The sequence below is a fragment of the Ovis aries genome, chromosome 17 (assembly GCF_016772045.2).
Source record: "Ovis aries strain OAR_USU_Benz2616 breed Rambouillet chromosome 17, ARS-UI_Ramb_v3.0, whole genome shotgun sequence".
In the NCBI taxonomy this organism is placed as follows: Eukaryota; Metazoa; Chordata; class Mammalia; order Artiodactyla; family Bovidae; genus Ovis; species Ovis aries.
In genome coordinates this window covers 49,428,883-49,446,608 of record NC_056070.1, presented here as the reverse complement: position 1 = coordinate 49,446,608, position 17,726 = coordinate 49,428,883, and the positions used below count along the sequence as shown (strand labels likewise).

Here is a 17,726-nt window from a genome sequence, read left to right as displayed (position 1 = left end):
TCATGTATGGATGTGAGAATTGGACTGTGAAGAAAGCTGAGCGCCGGAGAATTGATGGTTTTGAACTGTGGTGTTGGAGAAGACTCTTGAGAGTCCCTTGGACTGCAAGGAGATCCAACCAGTCCGTTCTGAAGGAGATCAGCCCTGGGATTTCTTTGGAGGGAATGATGCTGAAGCTGAAACTCCAGTACTTCGGCCACCTCATGTGAAGAGTTGACTCATTGGAAAAGACTCTGATGCTGGGAGGGATTGGGGGCAGGAGGAGAAGGGGACGACAGAGGATGAGATGGCTGGATGGCATCACTGACTTGATGGACATGAGTTTAAATAAACTCCAGGAGTTGGTGATGGACAGGGAGGCCTGGGATGCTGCGATTTATGGGGTTGCAAAGAGTTGGACATGACTGAGCGACTGCACTGAACTGGACTGAACTGAACTGAGGTCTTAGTTGCGGCACATGGTATCTTGGATCTTCATTGAAGCGTGTGGATCTTACGTCGCATAATGTGGTATCTTCACTCTTTCTTGTAGCATGCAGGTTCATTTTAGTTGCTGCACATGGGATCTTGGTTCCCTGACCAGGGATCGAACCTGGGCCCCCTGCACTGGGTGTGTGGAGTCTTAGCCACTGGATCACCAGGGAACTCCCAGATATGGAGACTGAGGATAAGGATGCAGTCCATCACAGTGTTGTAAGCAAAAGGATAGAGGCGTATAAGGAAGCTTAGAGATGTCTTCCCTACCTATCTAATATGTACGGAGGAAAGGTTCATTAAATAAGTATATAGAATACCCAGCACAGTATTTGATCCATAGCTTGCAATTCATAAATGTGAATTCTTTGTTTATAAATATAGTTGACTTACAATGTTAGTTTCAGATGTACAGCAAAGTGATTCTGCCATACACGTGTATATAGCTATTGTTTTCCAGATTATTTTCCATTATAGTTATTACAAGCTATTGAGTATAGCTCCATGTGCTATACGTCAGGTCTTTTTAAAAAAATCTATTTTATATGTAGTAGTGTGTATCTGTTAATCTCAAACTCCCAATCTATCCCTCTCCCCCCTTTCCCCTTTGTTAACTGTAAGTTTGTTTTCTATGTCTGTTAAACATTAGTTCTTTTAATTAGTTCCAACTGCCAGAAGTCCATAGTTTTTAAATAGATGTTGGACCAAGAAGAAAGACTGAAGAAATAATCTTAATTCTCCCAGGACCTTCCTTTGTGATGATGAAAAGAAAAGAAATTGATTTTTTTTTCCTTTTGGTGCCAAGCAGATTGTTGGAGTTAAAGGTCTACAAAGCATTGTAATGTCATTTGCATTTATTAATTTAATAGTTAATCATTAATTAAACTTTATCCAATACTGCTTTCATAAAACTTGAGTATAAAATTGCTGCAAATGGATGGAACTATGGTTTTTAGACTGATAATGTAAAAATTTCATTTATCTGCCTGTCTTATATGTCAACGGCAATCCATTTGGGTTAAGATTTGGAGAGAGTGGTAATAAAAATGGAGTTTTAAAATATGATAATATGAGCCTATTTAGCTTTCTAACAACAAGTAAAAGGAAATAAAAGGAATAATGTTGGAAAATAGTTATAAAAATTGAGAGCTTAATGGACAGGTCCGGATGCCAGTTGAAACCTACTTCTTAGCATCTCCTGCTGTTTAAAGCTTGATTTTTCTCACAAATATCCCCAAGTTGATTAGAAAATATCTGAGAATTCAATCTAATTACATGCACTGTTTTAGGACTTGGAAAGGATTCATCTGGAACGTAATAAAGTTTAATCTTCCTCTTCACCCAAATTAATACTTGTTGATGGAGGGGAACTTACCATATGTGGAGAGATGAGTATATTTCAGAAGAGGCTTCTGCTTACAATGAGACTCAAGAAGCCACTATTCTAATTCAGATTTACTATCTTCTTCACCAGAACTGATCTTTCTTCATCCACACACAAATGATAATTTATGTCCTAATGGTCTGAATTGCTGACTGCCCAATGAGCTTAGAATTCAACCTGAGTTGCTATCCTTCTTTATAGAATGATATATATTTTACTATGATTTAGAAGTGGCTGAGTGTATTATAAAATGTTTTAAATGTGAAAAAGCATCTCCTCTTAATTTAAACATCTTGTCAGGAGAAAACTGAGCCAACAAGGTAGTAAAATAATGTAATTATTCTGATTTATGGTACATATTCTTTCCTATTTAATCTGTTCTCTTGCCTTCTGAGAAGAATTCTGGAAAAGTATTTAGCTAAAATAAGTAACTCTTAACTCCACTCGATTTATCTTTCTATGTAAAATCCATATATATTTTTTCTACTAGGATCTGAATTTATTTTTTTCCTTTTTGGGGCAAGATTTATTGGGGGGCGTGTCTTAAATTTCCTTAGTTTGAGTTAATATTGATCAGCTAATAAGCACTGAGTGGAAATTCAAACATAATCACATGGGCATTCTGGACTTTTGATTCCTTTTAAAGTGAATATAGCAGTAATTTGCTCTCATTGATTGATGGGGACTGAAAAGTTTGGATAAATAACTCTTTACTCCAGTGTAGATGGGGGCTGGATCCTTGAAAATTTGAAAATACTCCACAATGGCCCAAAAGTGGAGGGATGATTTTGTTTCTGAGCTCACCTTGGATGAAGTAACACAGTACTTTAAGCAGATCACATTGAAGGGGTAGGAATGAAAAGAGAAACATCTTTTTCTGCGAAATAGGGTCAGCCTAAAAAGAGAACGCCAAAGACAGCTGTCAAGATGGAAATCAATCCAAGTTTTTTTTTTTTTTTTTTTTAAATAGAGTGGCAGAAAGTTACAGGAAAAGGAGGCCAGTAACCAAGGAGGAGCAATCATCTTTCTGACTGAAAGTGGTCCGTTGTCGAGAGAATCTTGGGATCCATAGTTAATGAAGTCACCCTCCCCACCGCCCCCCCCCACCCCCCCCCGCCACAGGACCAGTGCACTGAATGGTTATCTTCAGCACATTTGTCAGAACTGTGATCTGCCAATTAAGACCAGCGATGACAGCTCAGTCTTTTATCTGTCTCCAGACATCCCCTCCAAAGGCTTCTGTTTAAATGTGTGTTAGCTTGCTCCCTGCAGCATCCTCCAAATATCACTTTCTAGCTCTTAGGCAGCTAATTAGACAGATCTGATGTCTGGCTGCACGTGTGTGAGTTCTTCCCCGACCTGCCTCCCACGTTGTGACATGGGCCAGGGCTTGCAACGAAAGGAGAGAGATTGGCACCTGCTTGTTTGTCTTCAGACTTGGATGAGTCTCCTTGTGTGTGTTGTGTGTGCTGTTTGTATTGGTTTGTGTACTGCAGGATATCTTGGCCGACTTTCCGAGTCAGTGGAGTAGTGCTTCCTCATATGTTTAAAACTGTTGAATAATACTCCAGATTGGATATTTAGCCACATTTCTGATTTGAGGATGAAAAACAGGTTTTTGTTTCATAGGCTAATTGGTTGCACTCAGGAGCATTGTGGTGAGAAGAATTCTGAAGACAAATCTGGCCCCTGATGGAAAGAGTGCCATCCTGTGCTGGGGTTGATTAGCAGTGTCTGCCTTGAGTGCGGGTGTGGAGTGGATACTGGGTGCTGTGATTGATTAGCAGTGTCTGCACTGAGTGGAGGAGTGGAGTGGATACCAGATATGTCATACCCTGGCTTTCTTGATAGGGATGGACACCTTCACCTTCCAAATTCCCACTGAGCCTGCAGATACAGATCTTCACAATGATCATGAACAATAAAGTGTCACATTCGGTAATGTGGTTAATTTCTATTTATTAGGACAACAAATAGGTTCTTATCTTTGAAAATTGCCTTTGATGAACTCTCAATACACAAGATCTTGCAGGTCTGTTTCCCAACATTCCTTTGGCCATTTTTGTTTGAGACTGTCACCCCATGAGAGTCCGCTGCTCTATGGCTGTTGGTTTCCAGTATAAACTTGGGGAACTTTGATCCTTTATGCTTTTGCATAAATTAAAATGAGCAGCACACATTGGTTTACACTGTCTGGATACTGCGGACTAATCAGCCCCACTTCTAAGATGCTCAAAACAAGACAACCACATCCAGGTGTTACCTCAGCATAGGACTACCGGCAAGCATCTTCAGTAAACTTGCTACTGTGATGGCCACATAACAGGACTTATATGCTATGTCATTTCCTAGCACACACTCAAAAATATAGAAATACAAAATAATTCATCCCAGAGGGCAGATGGAAGACAGCAAAATGCAAAAGAAGGGGAAAACCAACTCTAAAATGTTCAATTCAGAGGGTTTTGGGAACCCCTTTGAGGATGGGTGGTTTCTTAAGGTGGATTGGAAAAATAGACCCAGCTAAGCAAATCCAGAGAGAAACTGCTGTTTGTCAGCCAGTAATAGAATCCTGGCTGTTGCTGTGGCAAGAATGGGGCATGACAAATTTTTGAAGGTTCTGCCAACACCTCTAATATTTTTGACCCTTTATCGTATTTTATCATCAGATATTAAATATTGTCCCCTGTGCTCTACAGTATGATCTTGTTGTTTCTCCATTCTGTAGATAATAGTTTGTATCTGCTGACCCCAAACTCCTAATCCTTTCCTCCTTTCCCACCCTCCCCCTCCCCCTGTCCCTGCGCTGGCAGCCACAAATCTCTTCTCTATGTCTGTGAGTCCATTTGGGGAATTAATTTTTATTCAAATTTATTAGGAGATCAAGAATCCAGATAACACTGTTGAACTTTTGCTCCTTTGAAAGATGAAGTGGGTCATTTATGGTGAAGCCTCAACAGTCACTCAGTGTAACTTCTATTGAGGCTGCAGTTCTGGTCTAAGGGAGGGACTGTGGGCCTCACCTTGGGATAGTGAGACTGTTAGTGTCACGTTAAGGTAACGTGAATGAGACATAGACCCTAGACTGCCTGTGTGCCCAGTCATTTCCGATGTGTGACTCTGCGACCCCGTGGACTGTAGTGTGCCAGGCTCCTCGGTCCCTGGGGTTTCCCAGGCAAGACTACTGGAGTGGGTTGCCATGCCCTTCTCCCGGGGATCTTCCTGACCCAGGGGTCGTACCTGCATCTCTTATGTCTCCTATGTTGCAGGCAGATTCTTTATCGCTGAGCCACCAGGGAATCGCAGTAGTGATTGCTAAGAGGGAGGGGAGGTGAGGAAGGGATGTATTGGGATTTGAGGGTTAGCAGATGAAAACTCGGAGAAGGCAGTGGCACCCCACTCCAGTACTCTTGCCTGGAAAATCCCATGGACAGAGGAGCCTTGTAGGCTGCAGTCCATGAGGTCACTAGGAGTCAGACACGACTGAGCGACTTCACTTTCACTTTTCACTTTCATGCATTGGAGAAGGCAATGGCAACCCACTCCAGTGTTCTTGCCTGGAGAATCCCAGGGACTGTGGAGCCTGGTGGGCTGCCGTCTATAGGGTCACACAGGGTCGGACATGACTGAAGCGACTTAGCAGCAGCAGGAACAGCAGATGCAAACTATCATATATAGTGTATAAACAACAAGGTCCTACTGTAGAGCACAGAGAACTATATTCAATATCCTGTGACAAATAATAATGGAAAAATACAAATATATATATATATGTATAGCTAATTACTTTGCTGTACAGCAGAAATTAGTGCAACATTGTAAATCAACTACACTTCAATAAAATTAAAAAAAAAACACATAAAGCAGATAATGTGAATGTATCTTTGCAGACACGTTTGGTCAGTCAGTCTGCTGTAGGTTTTACCCCTCAGGTAAAGATCATGTGTAAAAACTCTGATACCCTTTAGGGAAGTGCCCTAGTCAAGATTAGATGAAGGAACCACTAGACTTTTTAAAAAATCCATTCTGAAAATCTCTGCTTTTTAAATTTTATTTATTTATTGGCCATGCTGTGCAGGCATATGGGATCTCAGTTTCCCAACCAGGAATCAAACCCATGACCCTGCATAGGGAGTCTAGTCAGTCTTCCCTGAACCACCAGGGAAGTCCCTGTAGGCTTTTATCTTCCTTTATAATTCAAATGACTTTTTAAAAAGTTTCTTTTTAACTTATTTATTTTTTTAAATTGGAGAATAATTACTTCACAATATTGTGATCGCTTTTCCCATACATCAGCGTGAATCGGCCATAGGTGCGTGTCCCCTCCACCTTGAACCCCCTCCTATCTCCCTCCCCACCCCATCCCTCTAAGTTGTCACAGAGCACCAGCTTTGGGTGCCCTGCATCATGCATCAAACTCACACTGGTTATCTGTTTTACATATGGTAATGTGTATGTTTCAATGCCCTTCTCACAAATCAACCCACCCTCTCCTTCCCCCACTGAGCCCAAAAGTCTGTTCTTTTAACATCTGTGTCTCCTTTGCTGTTTTTAATTGAGAGCAGAGAAAAGGGACAGGAAAGCTTGGAAAAGACTCAGAAAAAGGCTGTGGAGGACCTCTGGGCGGACTTGACTGCCTTTCCGGATCTCTCTAGAATCATCTTGCTTCTGGAAAATATTTACCTTTGGCTGATGAGGCAGCGCATTCACGGATGGTGACTGCAAGGCCCGATCTCTCTCCAGGGGTGGGCAGCTTGCAGATGGAGCCACTTACTCAGTGCAATGAGCCGCCCAAGCCGTAGGAAACCTAATGGGACGGAACATGGTCTAATTTTCCAGGAGAGCCAGGCAGCCACCCTGTGATTTGACATCCAATCAGAGTTCCCATCTGGGGCTCCCTGGTGGGCCGTTCAAGATTCCCGATGAAGAGGCAGCTTTGTAAAACCAAGTAAAACCAAGCTTGCTTCGGCAGGGAGCTGCCTCTGGGTGTGTAAGACTGCCCCTGTGATCTGCCTGTTAGATGTTCGTTTGCCTGACTCTGCTCCCCCTCTGACCTGCCAAGGAATGAAGGTGCTAGGAGCCCTGAAACAGATTCCCACAGATTTGTAAATATTTCCGCTGCAAGTCTTCCCTGGTGGCTCAGACAGTGAAGAATCTGCCTGCCAATGCCAAGAACTAGGTTCAGTCCCTGGGTTGGGAAGATCCCTTGGAGAAGGGGATGTCTACCCTCTCCACTATTCTTTCCTGGAGAATCTCGTGGACAAAAGAGCCTGGAAGACTGCAGTCTATAACATCACAAAGAGCTGGGCAGGACTGAAGGGGCTTTGCACACATACACAAACGCTGGGACTAAGCAACTGAAGCCTGGGAGCTGCAGCTTCCTGCACACAGGACTGTGCCCTCCAGTGGTCATGGGGATAATGACACCTCATGAGCATTGTGCTGGGTTGCTCATTTTACAGGTCCTGCCACTGAGGCAGAGTTTAAGGAACTTGCCAAGGTCAGACATGGGATGAGCAGAATCTGCATCAGCGACTACATTTCCATCATCATACCACATCAACACAGCCTACCCAGGCCAGCTTCACTTGCTCACCCACCTGCTTCATCTTGAAGGCAGAATGTTTATTTCGGCCTCCAGCACTGGGCATTCAAAGGCAGAGAGTTCACAGACTATCTTATTTAGATGAAGACCTTGGAGGTCCTTAATCAATTTTATTTAAAAAATAATCTATTTATTTATGTCTTTGCTGGGTCTTTGTTGCTGCATGCAGGCTTTCTCTAGTTGAAGAGAGTGGGGGCTACTCTCTAGCTGCGGTGTGCCGGCTTCTCGTTGCCGTGGCTTTTCCTTGTAGAGCATGGGCTCTAGCACACACAGGCTTCAGTAGTTGCAGCTTGCAGGTTCAGTAGTTGGGATGCAAGGGCTTAGTTGCTTAGTTGCCCTGTGGCATGTGGGATCTTAGGTCCTGGACCAGAGATCAAATCTGTATCCTCTGCAGGTGGATTCTTAACCACTGGACCACCAAAGGAAGTCCCTTAATTTTAACCTCTGATTTCCAGGTCCTTATCCTACTTTTCCCAAGTTTCATAGAGAATGTACTAGTCCTCACTCACCCAGTCAAGAACTGAACAACCAGGTAACTTGCATCTCCAGAGGCCTGGCTCTTTCCTGGCTAACATTTGCCTTCCAGTGTGGAAAAGAAAGACCTCTAGGATGAGAGCTTTACTATTTATAGTCTCCTGGGTCATCACAATGTCATCATTTTGGACAGGACATGCACCCTGTCATCAGGGCGGCCCATTCATTTCAGATGACCCACAATTACGAGTCATTTGGCAGAAACCACTTGCATTTCTCACTTAACTCTCAATTCACTGCCTGTCTACTCAGCTTTCTCCCACAGGGAGTGGCTGGTCTGATCCCTCAGTCATTGCCACGTGATATCCACTTCAAAGGGCTGCATTTGTGAAGCTAATAACAAGCATCTAATATAGTGGAATGGGTGGTCGGCCAGTGGATGCGTGAACGAAAAAAAGATGCTGGACATCATTAGCCATTAAGAGAATGCATGTTAACGCCATAGTGAGACACCACTCCACAGCCTTCAGAATGGCTACAATTTAAGAAAAGATACCATTCCAAGTTGGTGAGGAGGGGGAGGGATGGGAACTTTCTGCTGGGGTAAGGGTAGAATGATACAGCCATTTGTGTGTTTTTAAGTGTTATTGAAGTCTAATTGAGTTACAGTGTTGTATTTAATTTCTGCTGTAAATAAATGATTCAGTTATGCATATATATATATATATATATATTTCATATTCTTTTCCATTATGGTTTATCACAGGATATTGAATATAGTTCCCTGTGCTACACAGTAAGACCTTGTTTTTTATCCATCCTATATATATACACTGGCTTACATCTGCTAACACCAACCTCCCAGTTATTCCCTTCCCTACCCCCACCTTGGCAATGAGTCTGTTCTCTACATCTATGAGTCTGGTTTTGTTTCATAGATATGTTTATTTGTGTTATATTTTGGAATACACATATCAATTATGTATAGTATTTGTCTTTTTCTATACTTACTTACTATAATAATCTCTAGGTCCATCATGTGGCTGCAAATGGCATTATTTCCATTTTTTTTTGGCTGAATAATATTCCATTGTATATACGTACCATATGCTCTTTATCCATTCATCTGTTGTTGGACATTTTGGTTATTTCTATGTCTTGGTTATTGTAAATAGTGCACCACTTTTTTTAAGTTAAATATACACCTACTCTATGATCTAGTCTTTCTATTTCTAGGTATTTACCTAAGAGAAATGAAATGGGCTATCCATACGAAAACTTAGTCATGAATATTGATAGCAGCCTGTTTGCACTTGCCCAAACCTGGAAAAAACACAAACGCCCATCAGCAGGTGAATAGATAAACAAGCAGTGGTGTATTCATACAGGGAAATGCAACCAAACAATGAAAGAACATTTGCTGATACATACTGTAACATGGATGGATCTGAAAATAATTGTGCTGAATGAAACAGGTCATGCAGAGACTTCCCTGGCAGTCCAGTGGCTAAGAATCCGCCCTCCATTGCAGGGCACCTGAGTTCAATCTCTGGTCCGGGAGCTGAGATCCCACATGCTGCAGGGCAACTAAGCCTGCGGGCCACAACTAGAGAAGCCCTTGAGCCACAATGAAGACCCAGCACAGTCAACATTTTTTTAAAGAAGTCATGCAGAAGATGATTCCGCTTTTATGAAATTATAGATGATGCAGATAAATCCATAGCTTCAGAACTCAGATCAGCAGTTGTGTACAAATGGGGGTGAGGGTCCCAGAGAGGGATGGGGTGGAGGGATGACAGAGTGGCACAAGTAAGTAAGCAAGCTTCTTTATCCTTATCTCAATTTCAGTCCTAAACTCCCAGGCTTATATATAGGTCAAAACTTATGAAACAGAATATATTTTAAATACATGCATTCTATCTTATATCATGCATACCTCCCTAAAAGTTTTTAAAATCGCATTTTTACTGCTGTAGCTTAGAGGCTAAGTTGTGGCTGACTCTTTGTGACCCCATGAACTGTAGCCTCCTAGCCTCCTCTATTCATGGGATTTCGCAGGGAAAAATACAGGAATTGGTTGCCATTTCTTTCTCCAGGGGACCTTCCTGACCCAGGGAATCCAACCTGCATCTCCTGCATTGGCAGGTGGATTCTTTACCACTGAGCCACCTGGGAAGCTGATAATACCATTTGACACATGGTAAATATTTGATAAGCACATTTGGTGAAGGCATTTCACTGCATTTGTGGCAGGGAGAACATCCCTTTCCTTTGTTGCCCGTCCTTTCTTCTGCTTTTGCTTCCAAAGAACTAAATACATGGGGGAGGATGTGGCCCCCGGGGACCTAGTTACCAGGTGGCCGTGGGCTCTAGGTGCCTTGCCCCTAAGAAGGGAGTGAGGTTTTGGGGCCATTCACTGCAGTTCTGCTCTGCAAAGTTCTTGCTTCTTGAGATCCCTGCATGGATGAAAAGGAAATGCTGGCGTTCATTTCAATAGACAGTTTGAAACAATCCACTTTAATGGGAACATGGCTTTAAGCTGCATCCTACAAGTTGATTACAAGGTAGTGTGGGAGAAGAGCTCACTGCTGTGGGAACTGAATGGGCCAGGGCTCGGAGACAGGAGGGAGCCTGTTATTTCAGGAAGTAGGACAAGACCGTGGGTCTTGTAGGCGGTGAAATGAACAGAATGAGATTAGGGATGCAAGCAGATACCCAATGGTGTGGGACTTCCTAGGACCATAGAAAAGTTTGCTTTTTTTCCCCTAAAAGTACCCCCTCCCCAAGAACAGTAGGAAGTGACTGGAGGTTTTTGAGCAGAAGAGTGACTTTGTCTTTGGTTTACTTGAAACAGTTCAGTCTGGAGGTCAGGTTGCTGTGTGGGGAGGAGATTCAAGGACCAGAAGAGTGCAAAGTGGGGTTCTACTTTGGAGGATGCTGTTTTCATCCAGGTGGGAGGTGATGCTGTCAGGGAAAAGGCTGAAACCTCTTGAAGGGCAGCCCTGGGGACTTTCCCGGTGGTCCAGGGGTTGAGACTCTGCCTTCCAGTGCAGGGGGCTCCAGTTTGATTCCTGATCGGGGAGCTAAGATCCCACGTGCAGTACAGCCAAATTTTTTTAAAGGAGAGGGGCAGCCCTGAGATAGTTTTTCCATGTAGGCTGAGTTGATCTGAGTGAAGCATCTGGAGGATTCTGGACTGGAACAGAGATTCTATGTCAGTTACGTTCATTGTGACTGGTGATCCTTTTAAAGCTGCTTTTGGAACACTCTGTCATGACCTATATGGGAAAAGAATCTTAAAAAAGTTAATATATATGTATGTATAAGTGATTCATTTTGCTCTACACCTGAAGCTAACACATCGTAAATCAACTATACCCCAATAAAAAAATTTTTTTAAGTTGCTTTTGGCAGACAGAAAAGTTACCCCTAGGAAGTTTCCAAGAATAAATCATTTTCTAGGAACTATAAATAGAGGTGCTGTTGCAGAAGATACACTTGGCAGCCTGTTGTGACACGTTGCTATCAAAACGGAGATAAACAATGTGAGCTGGGATGGCAAGCAGCAGGTTTGGCTGCCCGGTTGTTTTGAAGTCGACCTCTTTGATTATTGCCTAAGAGGCTCTGTGCCTCTCCAGTTGAGGGACCCCAGAGTCCCACCCACCCCTTATTGTCCCTCTCACATTCTGCAGTGTAACGAAAGGGTGGCATGGTGATGTTTTTTTCCCCTGCATCACTAACAGGTAGAACTTGTGTTTATTCCTTTTCTATTGTGAAGAGCAAGGAGATCAAACCAGTCAATCCTTAAGGAGATCAACCCTCAACATTCATTGGAAGGACTGATGCTGAAACTGAAGCTGAAGCTCCAATACTTTGGCCACCTGATGCAAAGAGCCAACTCATTGGAAAAGCCCCTGATGCTGGGAAAGATTGAGGGCAGGGAGAGAAGGGGCGGGCAGAGGATTAGATGGTTGGATGGTGTCATTGACTCAATGGACAGAAGTTTGAACAGACTCCAGGAGATAGTGAAGGACACTAAAGCCTGGTGTGCTGCAGTCCATGAGGGCTGCAAAGAGTCAGACACACCTGAGCAACAGACCAAAAGTTGTGAAGAAAAGCTGGGAAAAATGCAAGCCATCCTTTCCTTGGAACTGGATTTCAGCTCTCTCTACCGCGTGAGATGCAGCCTTTTAGAATCTTCCAGACATGCTGGATCATTCAGTAATCTTAACCTAGAAGACCGAGAGGAGACACTGACCGGATAGGAGGTCTTATGTGCTGATTTGAGAGACAGATTTTGTGTATCTTTCCTTTGCTCACTTGCTGTGTTGTGGCTAGTACCCTACTAAGCTTTTAGTTTTATTTTACCTACATATGATGAAAATTTAGATTCAACTGGAGTTAAGTAATGATGACTTTTCAGCTTGAAGCAGTGGTTTGGGAATTCCCTGGTGATGCATGGTTAGGATTCCACGCTTTCATTGCTGAGGCTCGGGTTCAATGAGTAGTCAGGGAACTAAGATCCTGCAACCCATGCCACGTGGCCAAAAAATAAAAATAAAGAACACACACACACAAAGTAAAAAAATAAGCTAAATAGTGCACAGGGAGGGTGTATATGTGTTTGTGTGTGAAAGTGTATCGATACGTGTGTGTCTATCACATATGTGTATATTCCTATCATGTAAATACATTAGAAAAAAAACAAAATGAAGCTAACCCATCAGACTTAGAAATCTGACTTAGACTTTCAATTCTTAGAAACTTACAATAGGTTTAGTTCGTCTGGGAAGTTAGGCTTGAGTTGGCTTATAGAAAAGTATCAAGGAAGTCATTTTTTAAAAATAACTTTATTTCTTTACTGGTTTGTTGGGTCTTCGTTGCTGCGGGGCTTTTCTCTAGTTGCTGGGAGCGGGGACTACTCTCTAGTTGAGGTGTGTGGGCTTCGCATTGCGGTGGCTTCTCTTGTGATGGAGCACGGGCTCTAGAGTGTGGACCTCAGTAGTCGCAGTTCCCAGGCTCAAGAGCACAGGCTTCTGGGCTTAGCATGTGGCATCTTCCTGGACCAGGGATTGAACCTGTGTCTCCTGCATTGGTTGCCAGATTCTTTACCACTGCGCCACCAGGGAAGCCCATGCAAGTCATGCTTTGAAGACATGTCTAGAGTAAACTGTGTACCTGAGGATAACAGCGTCTGGACAACGGTGGTGAGGACTCTGTGTCTTCAGGTCTGAGCTCAGGCTTACCTGTTACCGCAGTATCTGTCCATCGTGAGTGAGTGTCCATCAGCCGTCCTCAAACGCTCAGAGACAGATCCCTGGGTGACACTGGGCAGGGATCCCCAAAGCCTCAGAGAAGTGCACGCTCTTTGTAAAGGAAGGAGACTGGATGAGATAAAGTCACTGTTCTTTCTTCCCCAGAATTTCCAGTTCTGATCAGGGAGCCGAGCTTTTCTGCATCATCACTTAGAAGTGGAAGTGTTAGTTGCTTAGTTGCATCCAACTCTGTGACTCCATGGACTGTAGCCCTCCAGGCTCTGTCCATGGAATTCTCCTGGCAAGAATACCGGAGTGGTTGCCGTTCCCTTCTCCAGGATCTTTCCAACCCAGGGATCGAACCTGGGTCTTCTGCATTGGAGGCAAATTCTTTACCCTCTGAGCCACCAGACCCACATCCTTTTTGTTGTTGTTGTTATTAATGTCACTGACCTTCAACTACCCTGGACATCTGCACGTGTGACTTTATAAAGCCAGTGCAGCAGCACTGCCATGAAGATGAGAAGACCGTCAAAATCTGACCCAAGTCCCATCTACCTGCGGGTTCTCGGGACGCTTGCTGTTAGAAATCAGGAAGAAAGTGCACCTGTATTGTGGAGACTGTTTCTTTTCAATTTTAGAGAAAAGGAGAGGAAAAAAGCAATTAGCACAGTCCTTTGAAGAATTACGCAGCATGGGTGATAGCAGCTGAGATAAAGAGTGAGGAATCATTTTATGAGTTATAATTCATGCTGAGAAATTGATCAAGGGTGAATAAAGTGGTAACTTTTAAAGTAGAAAGATGATTCTCTTTGCCTGTTTCTTTCAACTTAGGGATGCCTGGAGAAGTTCAGAGGGGAGGGATGAAAGAGATGAGGACTCAGACATGAGATAAAGTGCCATGCAATTCAAAACATTAGGAAGATTTAGAGGGATCCGTCAAACAAAGGCACCCAGCGGCTGTGATTCTCGGCTCTCAAGAGTGTACCTGGATTTGTGGAGAAAGATTTAGAAGCTTAATTTACATACATGAAAGTCCATTTTTAACTTCCAATGAAGAGGCTGTACCACCCAGTGTGGTATTACATCAGGTATTCCCTGTATCTCACAGTAAATTTATTCTAGCCCTATCCTTCCTAACAGAATTGCAGAATGAGCTTTTCAGGTCAACTAATGTTTCTTCCACCTTCTCTCTTCCCTATCTCTCCTCTAACCCTCTTTTGCAGAGTGCTAATATCCCATTGGTCCTTCTTGTTTATTTTTGCTGACCTGGGCTTTACTAAGTCATTGGGAGGGATGGCTCATAGTATTTTTTATCCTTGTCTTTAGCCAGCCTGTGCTGATTAGGAATGCTTTTGTCTATAAGTTCCCAGGTGGCTCAGTGAGTAAAGAATTCACCTGTAATACAGGAGACATGGGTTCAATCCGTGGGTCGGGAAGATCCCCTGGAAGAGGAAATGGCAACCCTCTCCAGTATTCTGGCCTTGGAGAAATCCATGGACAGGAGCCTGGTGGGCTACAATCCATGGGGTTGCAAGAGTCAGACAAGACTGAGCGAATAACACTTTCACTTTCAGTACACAGTGATCACTATTATTATCACTATTATTATTTTCTTTCAGGAAGGCAGAGGCGTTCCATAAGACTTCTGATCGTATCTCATTGGCCAGAGCTGAGCCTGACTTCCAGCAGATCATTGTCCTGGAGAACCGAGGTTACCCTTGCTGGCTGACACTGATTATGACTGATGTTTTGAGCTACAGAAGGGAGTAATTTTTCTGAGATCAAGGACATTCACAAGCTATCGGATCAAATGGAGCTGTGCTGCGAAGAAGGTGGGTAGATAAGGTACCAGGAAGGCAGAAGGCAGGGTCAGCCCTATACTATTTATGCCATTAAGTGTTGAAAGGGTCACTATTTTAAAGACGCCAATCAGGTGATCTGCCTGAGGAGGTATCTGCAGAGGTGGAAATAACAGTTTGCTCTGTATTAACTCAGACTTGCTTACTTCTTCAATTAGTATTAACTGAGCACCTACTGAGTCAAGGCTCTGTACGGGGCCTTCTGGACACAGTACTAAGCTAGGAGAGCCAAGACTCACGCTCGTGGAGTTCCCAGTGTAGAATGGGAGACCCACCCTGACAAGCCAGTGAATAGATGACCTCAGAGACTGAGAAGGGCTGCCGGAAGCAGCCAAGGGTGGAGAGACTCACTGTTATGGAGGCGAATGTCTGGTTCCCACTGAGCGGGAAAGTGGGGGAGGAGAGGCACGGAAAGGGTCTGATGTATTTGAACAGAGACCACAGTGATGACTAGAGATTGTATTAAATCAGTGACCACCATTGAATTATGAGGGAATGAGCAGGTTTTCCTGTTTATTAGGCATAATGTGTATGGTATAATGTACAGTTTCCCTGTCTACAGAAGTGGATCCAAATGATGGGTTACCATCACAGAGGGTCACCTCACACCAGTCTCCACTTGGTTGACTTCACTCCTCTGTACAAGCATCAGCCATGTTTCTATAAGATCCAGGCAAGGTATGAGCTAGGGGTGGGGGTGTGTGGAAAGGATGAGGCCACTAATATTAATAAAAGGCCCTCATCAGAATAGTCTGCAGGGCACAGGGGACCTGTGGGTACTGGGTCCTAGGATGCCCTGAGTCTGCAGGTGACTGGTTCCAGCTGTGACCTGGTCAGTCCAACCATCCCCTTTCCTCTTCAGGGTGTGTCTTACTAACCCGTCTTCCAGGTCTGTCTCCTCTCTAGACATAGCATCAAGGGCTGACACAGGATGTGGGGACCCACTAGGTGACCTTGAGGGTCAGCTCTGATCATTCCTTTTAGTCTGCTCTGCCATCTCTAATAGGAGTTGGCCCTGTTCCCGCCTCTGCTCAAGAGAGGTGACAAGTGAATGAAGAGGTGGAACATATGTCTGGAATCTGTGAAGCTGACAGACAGAACCAGAAACTATGCTGAGGTGAAACTGACATTCAGACAAAGAACACGGTTTATGCTTCTCCAGAGGGATGAAATCAGCTGGGTGAAGACTGGCATGGGGTGGCCTTCTGTGACCAGATTTCATTGGCGGGGAAGATAATCCATTATTTTGGATTTGCTTTTATAGACAGAAAGACTGGGATATATACATTATACCTAAGAAACAGGAAAGCCTGCTCATTCTCCCATAATTCAGATGGCAGCCATTGATTTAATACAATCTCTAGGGAACTGACTGGCATGTTTAGGTTTTGTGTTTTTTTTTTTTTTTTTTCAAACAGAGATTAGTAGTTAGAAGGACTGTATGCCCTTTCATGAGAGCCATTTCAAGGATGCGCCTCAAAAGAGCAGGCGTAATGACCTGGGATGCTGAGGGTGACTAAACCCCAGGAAGGCCTCTCTATAAACTCTCAGATGCCACAGGCTGGCAGAGAGAAGGTGAAGACCTGGTCCCTGTACACTGAAGACCAGCCCTGGAGGAAGTTACCTGCTAGTTAAACCGCCACCTGTCCATCTGGAGTGGCTACCTCTTCTATCAGTCTCTCCCTGCCTTCTGGGTATGGATGGATTCCATCTGGAAAGCTCCTGAACCCACAGTCAGTGACAGATGTCAAAAAGAAAACAATACCAGGTAATGGGATCAGAGGCTGGAGTGGGTGGGGCTACTGTAGAGAAAAGGGCTACTCAGGGAGACCCTGCCAGGAGGGGTGTCCAAATCCCACAGCGGAGAAGGGGCCAAGTTGGCAAAGATTGGATGGGGGCCCAGAGCGGGGGCAGTTCCAGGCAGGGGAACAGCAAACGCAACAGCTCAGAGGAGGGCCGTGTTTTGTGTATTTAAATGATTTCTATAGATTTTTATATTTAATCATCACAGTAACAGAAGAGTTGGAATTAGTCCCCATAGCCAAATCAATAACAACTTTAAGGAAATCATTTAGTGAAAGATCGAGGCCAGGGGTGTGGATCTCAAAATCTGTTCCCTGCTGAGTACTGAACTGCAGGTGGAGGTGTGCCGGTGAGGCTCATATAATTTCCTGTTTATAGAAAGAGAGACACTCCCAGAAGAAAGAAGAGATTAAGGACTCAGATTCCCCTTCTGGCAGAACTATGTTAAACTTCAGGCATGACCTTGGTCGAGCCAGCTGACCTCCCTGTCTCAGTTCCAGGTCTCTTTATGTGCAGTAATCTCTTCCCTTCTCACTTCCCAGGGTGGTTGTGAGAACTGCAGGTGCAAAGGGTCTCAGAGTCAGGACACGGTGTGGAAAGGAAGGTACAGTGACTGTCACAGACACATGCCAGACTTCCTTGGGTCAAAAAACTAATCGTGGGACGTCCCTGGTAGTCCAGTGGTTAAGAATCCACCTGCCAAGGCAGGAGACATAGCTTTGATCTCTGGTCTCGAAAATCCCACAGTGCCTTGGGGCAACTAAGCCCCTGGGCCCCAACAGTTGAGCCTGTGCTCAACAAGAGAAGCCCCCACTAGAGAAAGTCGGCATGCAGCAATGAAGACGCAGGGCAGCCAAATATATATAAAT

General features: G+C 44.0%; 1 long non-coding RNA gene across 5 annotated transcripts in view; it reads left to right on the top strand.

Annotated features, from left to right (window-relative positions):
* LOC105602850 (uncharacterized) overlaps positions 1-17,726 on the top strand; it is a 58,651-nt gene that overhangs the window by 11,640 nt on the left and 29,285 nt on the right. For 4 of the 5 annotated variants that reach the window (XR_009596858.1, XR_009596859.1, XR_009596856.1 and 1 more), the window contains exons 2-3: positions 14,815-15,027; positions 16,473-16,822. This is a non-coding gene — a long non-coding RNA (uncharacterized LOC105602850). Of the gene's footprint in view, positions 1-14,026; positions 14,284-14,814; positions 15,028-16,472; positions 16,823-17,726 lie in introns of all 5 variants that reach the window. The other variant, XR_009596857.1, reaches the window with a different exon arrangement.